The following is a 6,957-nucleotide window of genomic DNA, read 5'->3' as shown; positions in this document are numbered from 1 at the left end:
TCACCAAGCACATTAAGTTGGTCAGTTTCAGTAAGCAACAAGGAGATAGAATGTATGGCGGACAGGTGCAATAGATATACGTTAAATTCAGAGCCAGGAGATATATACGAGCAGGTTAAAAAAATGTTTCTTTTTGGGAAAGATAATTTTACGGAAATAAATTCAATGATGATTCAGAAATATCAACAAACTCAGAAGTTAAATTGGATTTGACTCCAATAAGAACGCCTCCTCCTCGACGGGTCTGACGATCCTTCCGATAAACAAAAAAGTTATTTAACAAAATCTCACTATCGTGTACGGATGGGTTAAGCCAGGTCTCAGTGAGTACAATAACATTGGCCTCAAAAATTGAACTATTTATATAAAGCGTAGAAAGTTTACTAAGAAGCCCCCGAACATTCTGATAGTGAATTAGGAAATTTAGTTTTTTAAACTCAGACTTTGGGCCCACAAAGAAGTCATGGAAAGGGAGCTATTTTTTTTTATTTACTCGTGGACAATTATATCAGCAGGCCAAAAAATTGGCGTCATTCGCCCCGTGGCGTCATTCGTTGATGACTCGATCCCATTTGGATCATCCTCGTCGCACGACACATAGCCTGCAGTGGGGCTGGAAAGAGAGAGATTGGTCGAGAGATCTGGAACGTGTAAAGAGACACTAGGCAGTGTAGGACTTCGATTTATATTTAATGAAGATTGACTTAGAAGAATCCGACCTTTAAAGTTGGAGTCGCAAACATTAAATCGACTTAATAAGTCCGTAAATCCAGCACGTAATGCCTGGAACTCCAGCTCCGCTTGCCTCATAAATGCTCTTATAACGATTTTGATATGTAGGCATGTAGGGCACGTCCAGTCCAGGTTAGCATTAGATCTAGTGCGATCAGCAATTTGGGCAGCACTATGCCCAAAGTCTGCACATTTTGCGTGCGCAATATTCTCACATAACCAGCAACTAACAATTGGCTGCCGAGAAGTGATTTTACCAACAAATTGGCAACCAACAACACAGCAGGCAGACATTGTTTACAAGTTGAGGTCAGTTAAATGTAGAATGTAGAAAAAGTAGAAAAAGTAGGAAGCTTTAGATGAGTGCCAACAAACAGCTGTGTGGCTTTGCAAAACGCAGAGGAAAGATAAGAAAAGAGAGCGGTAAGACCAATTCAGCAAAGACCCGTTAACTCGAAAATGAGAGCCGGTGACTGAAGTTGGGAGAATGTAGCAGAGCGAACGGTGCGAGAGAGCGCCAAAACAACAATGTAAATAAGAAACAACAACAATGCACAAAGCACCAGCGTCTTTAACTATTATCCAATATAATAATAAAGATAATGGTTTTAACACAAATAACTAATTTGCATGCAAACGGCGGCCTCAATGGCCGTAATGTCCAGGGATGAAAGGTCAGGATTTAGCCGAGAAACAAAAATTTGTTTCCGCTGCGGTACACAGGTGACTGTTTTAGGTACCACGCATGTGACAGGATTTGGTACTACGGCATTTACGGCTGCACTACCAGTTTCAGTCGGTACTCCGGACGTTAAGTCAACATGCGGCGTTGGAATTATTATTGTATTGTTTATAGCAGATTTTTCGGGCGTATCATGCGGCAAAATCTCGCGTCCTTTGCATTCGGAAACCGAATCTTTTTTAACCTTTCGATCTCAGTACCATTTGTGCGGCGGCTGAGATCGACTGCTGTGCTGCAGACCCCGGATCACCAGAGAGAGTTACACTAGCGGCTACCGTGGGTTGTCTATCGACCGCGATCTTTTTACGCTTAGGAGAATCGGGCTCAGATAGCATACGGCTAGTGAGCTGCGACTCAAGCGCCACAAGCAGATCCGTATTTCTACGGCTGTTCCGGGTTATTTCCGTAACAGTGATTTTTGTAAGCCGCCTTATAGAGAGTGCCTGGGTTTCATAAGCAATGCATTTATCACAATAGTAGCGCAAGCCACTTCTCATGTCGATTGCATCGCGTACCAGGCCCGAATAGCCAAGGCATTTTGCATAAAAAAAATTTTCTCACACGAATGGCACGGAATGCTGTTGTCTAGCCGAAATTAACGACTTGCTTTTCTTTAAATTGCAGACAGCCATTACCGCGATATTCCGAACCACAGTGCCAAGAGAATAAAGCTACGCAAGTAAAAGAGAGAGTTAGAGAGCGGGAGACAATGAGCGAGAATAAGTAAGCTGGGGGAGTGTAAGTTTTAGATGTTCCAAAAACAAAGTTATAAGCGGGAGTGCGGGAGAGCGGGTATCTACCGTTTAGACACTTACCGCTCCAAACAGCATTTGGAAGAAAAGAAGAAGGCAATTAGAAAAAAACAATAACAACAAACACTGCACAGAGATTAGACGTGCAAACTAATTTTGTTAATTTAAACACAAAACAATCACTATGCACCCGCGAAGCGAACGGATGTTGTTAGGGACATAAAAAGTTATATAGACGTATGAAAATATGAATTAAACCCCGATGGTTTATGGACAAAAAGAACAAAAATTCGGAGCGCAAGACAAAAACACGACCGTTCACTGAAAGAGTAAGTAAGATATGGTAAACCTTTGATGCGATGCGAAGGCTATTGGTTTTTCCTTGCCATCTGGTTGTATGTGTGACAATTCAACACCAATGCCGAAAGAGGATGCGTCTGTGGCAAAAAAAAGCGGAAGATTCTCGTTGAAATGTGCTAGCTCAGTAGCGTCGAGGATATGTTTCTTCAAAACTGAAAAAGCTTGCTGTTGCTCTGATCCAAACTTGAAGGATGGTTCTTTCTACGCAATTGATTTAGGGGTGAAGCTAACTGGGAGTAATTTGGAATGAAAGTGCAATAATAATTCACTTTTCCCATGAACGCATCTAGCTGTTGTATATTAGAAGGCGGCTTTTATTCCTTAACGGCTTCTAGTCCTGACGAATCCGGAAGGATGCCCTACCACTGACCCTTCTCCCAAAGTACTCAATTTTATCCCTTAGAAAGAAACATTTCTCTTTTTAAAATTGTATGCAATTCGCTTGTAAAATGCATAAAATTTGTTTAAGTCTGGCCAGGTGTTGATCCAATATAGGAGCAAAAATAATTATATCGTCGAGATAATTTCCACAACCTTCTATTTCACTTAGAAGTTGCTTAAGGTGACCCTGGAATATAGCTGGTGCGCTAGCCACCATACGGCAAACGTTGGTACTAAAAAAAGAGACCCAACGGCGTGTTGACAACCATAATTTCTTTCGCTGCATCGTCTAACTCCATTTGTAAGTATGCGTCTTTGAGGACACTTTTGGAAAAATGCGTGCCATGAAGAATTTGGTGTAACAAAGACTCCCGTCGGCAATGGATATTGCTCGATGTCCAATTGGGAATTGACGCCTTGCTTGAAATCGCCGCAGATTCGTAGTGCTCCACCTGGCTACTATTGGCAATGCCCAGTTGCTAAATTTGATGGGTTTCCAAATACCTGCTCCTAAAAGACGCTACGCTTTCTCTTTGTACTTATCCAATTGGGCAAACGGAATTTGCCTGTTTTTGTAGAACTTTGTTACGGAATTCGGCTTAAGGTAAAGGCTTGCCTTAAAGTTTTTTATCGTACCAACAGCCGGCTCAAATATATCCTTATACCTCTGGCGAAGATCTGTCATTTCAGTCCCCTGCTTTCAGTGACGTTTGCGATTTGCTGAATTTCAAAATTGAATGTTTTAAACAAATCCAAGCCGAACAGATTATTGGAGCTCTCCACATTAGCCACAATTATCACCACATTTGCCAATTTGTTGCCACTGTGCTGCAGTGTGTATCTCACCCAGTACACGAATTTGTCTAGTAATAATGTCTGTTAAGTTTTTTTTATGTTTTGACATTCAATACTGAGACTGTTGCACCAGAATCCGTTTGGAAGGATACGTTTGTATTGAATAGCTCCACTTCAATCCCAGTTTGGTTTCCTTCAAACTTGACTAAGCTGTAATCGTTGTATATTGTTTGAATTGACTCTGCGTTTTTGTTTCGCGTTTTTTGTTGATCGGTGTCTTATTTGTCTTTGCACTGCTTGGATATGCAAACGACAGCTATGTGACACATTCTGGCATATTTGTGACGAATTGCCTCTCGAAATTTGCAATTTTCACGAGAACGAGAGTGACCGCTCATTATTCACTCGTCGCAAGAAAATGTCATGTTCCGATTGAAAGGAGACGAAAGATCGGGTTGAAATTAAATGTCCAACTGACTTTATTCGGCTCTGTATAGCTGTGGTACTTTTGGTATGTTGGAGTGTACATAATAACAGAAAATATCGATAAGTAAACGGCAAATGGCCAAGATTTCGTGATTATGATACATTTTAAATCTCTCCCCTAAAATTACATTTTGTTAGTAGTTTTACGCTTTCTGAAATCTGGGGGTTGGAAACGGCTGACGTCTTGGCGCGAAGGAGTACGGCTGCGGATAGGGATACCAGATCGACGTGGCTGTGACGGTTGAGGCTCATCTAGCTGGATTGGTGCTGGTACCTCATTGGAAGCTTGTGTGGATTGGAGAGGCTGTGATAAGCTAGATGGCTGATGTTCTTCATGTCTTGGGCTTGGCGAAGTTGTGGGTGGATTGGAAGTGTCGGGCATCCACCGAAACGGAGTGTTGTCATCTTTGGAGCTGGGATCATCGTGATCAGATCTCGGCTTAATCTGATTTATGTGGCATTTAATAACACATGGATGTTCAAAGAAAAAATACCATAAGGCCTATGTACCGATCGATGACAGCTTTTATCCACTTTTCTCCCCTGGCGTTATTTTTTGCGAATGAGTTTTGGTTCGGCGAATACTTTTTTGGTTCGATATGCTGGCCTTTAGTTTGTTTTTCAAAAAGTTGACTTAAGATCGTACGCACAGGGCGACCAAGTAAAAGTTCTGCAGGACTTTTCCTTCTGAGTTCGGCGTGAAACGGCGCGAACTAAGGTATTTCGTAACGGCTGTTTTTACTGAATAACCGCCCTTTATGTTTTTGCCGACAGAAGTTTTAAAAGTTTGTCCGAAGCGCTCAGCAAGTCCATTTGATGCTGGGTGAAAAGGAGTTGTTGTTAGGTGGTTAATTCCATGTTGAAGGCAAAATTCCTTAAAGGTTTCTGAAGTGAGCTGTAGTCCATTATCACTGACAATTGTTTTAGGTTAACCATAAATTGCAAATATAGGTGTGAGCGCTGACATATTTCTTTTACGTTGATTAACTATGGTCAGTACAAACAAGTGGCACTTAGGACACCAAGCAATGCTTGTTACACGCGGAGCCCTAAACCGATTTGGGCAAGTAAACGAAATCGCGGACATGGAAAAAGACGACATGACAATAGACAGTTTAAAATACATGCTCACATAGAATGGTTAGTAACATAGAAATTTACAAATTATTGGAAGATAGAAAATACATAAGTTTATCATAATTAGTTGCATTAGGGCTATCCAACAGTAAGACGTGACACAGTGCATTATAGTAATCACAAAGAACACGAAAAGGATCATGAAGGGCATAATTGGATCTACAAACTGGCAGGGACAACGGACGAAAACGACGAACTGTTCTACAGGGTACATTCCAGTTGAGGGAAATGAGAAATGAGTTGAAAATGGGAGCTTGAGAGTATTAAGACTCTGAAGAACATCAGATACATCAATCACTGGTTTGAAAATAGAGTTCAAATGAGGTAGTGGGTATGGATAATCTTTATTAATGACACTATTGCATTTCGTATATGTAGATTAAAAAAAGTCTGCGAATAAGTTGGAAATATCATTATCATCAAATGCTACATTATAGTCTGGTTATTTTATTCTTTAGATAAGATAGTTGACGGGTAAACCATGGAGAGCTGTAAGAATTCTTCATGGAGGAAAGAGACATGTTCATCAAATAGACGGTAACTTGCTGCAAAGATAGTTCAACAAGACCATCAATAAAATCATTTTGCATCCTAGGAATCATTGTCAATGAGTCCTTACCCTCAGTTTCAGTAAGCAACAAGGAGATTAAATGTATGGTGGACAGGTGCAGGTTAAATTCAGAGCCAGGGGATATATAGGAGCAGGTTAAAAAATGTTACTTTTTGGGAAAGATAATTTTACGGAAATAAATTCAATACCTGATGATTCAGAAATATCAATAAGAACGCCTCCACCACGACGGGTCTGACGATCCTTTGTTGTGATAACGCATCTTTTAGTAGTTTTAATATTCTTTATTCATATAGTGAGAACGCATATTTTGGTAGTTTTAATATTCTTTATTTGTATTTTGTATTTGTATTCAGGAGCAGCCTTAATGCCGCTTCCAACGTCAAGTTGTTTCTGATTTTACAATTTGCCTTAGGATCTAAGTAAGCCAAAGTCTTGTAGCTGCGCTGCCTACAGTTGGGCGGCAGAGAGAGACGGCTATGTATATCTTACGTATATCAAGTGTATTTAATTATGCTCTCTTTAGCTGGAGCGCGAGGGTATATGTATGTACTTGAGTTTGGCTGAGCGGCCGGCGTGTGCAACAGAATGCTGACACTTGCACTTTCTGTGAGCGCGCCGATCGACTCATGTTTCGGCCTCTTAGGTTTTTGACCGAGCCTTTGTTTATATAAACACTGCAACAAAGTGTTACAGTGTGTTTGATTCAAGTACCCTTGGTACAGTAGATATTCAATATAAATGCATACTACATCTCCCTCCTTTTGAAACATAACGTAATATTATGAAGTTATTTTGTTAGTGTATTTTACTTAAAAAAATAATTATTTTTTTTTTGCTTTTAATCTTTTTTTTTTTTTTAATTTTTATTTTTAATTTTTTTTTTTTGATACAAAGAGAATGGAACTGGGAATAATATACGTATTAAAAGAAGAAGTATTTCTAAAGCATGGCCATGCTAAATGCAATTATGAAATAAACGTTTTTAATCTATCTTTATG

This window comes from Drosophila suzukii, assembly GCF_043229965.1.
Source record: "Drosophila suzukii chromosome 2 unlocalized genomic scaffold, CBGP_Dsuzu_IsoJpt1.0 scf_2c, whole genome shotgun sequence".
In the NCBI taxonomy this organism is placed as follows: domain Eukaryota; kingdom Metazoa; phylum Arthropoda; class Insecta; order Diptera; family Drosophilidae; genus Drosophila; species Drosophila suzukii.
Note: the sequence above shows the minus strand (reverse complement) of the source record.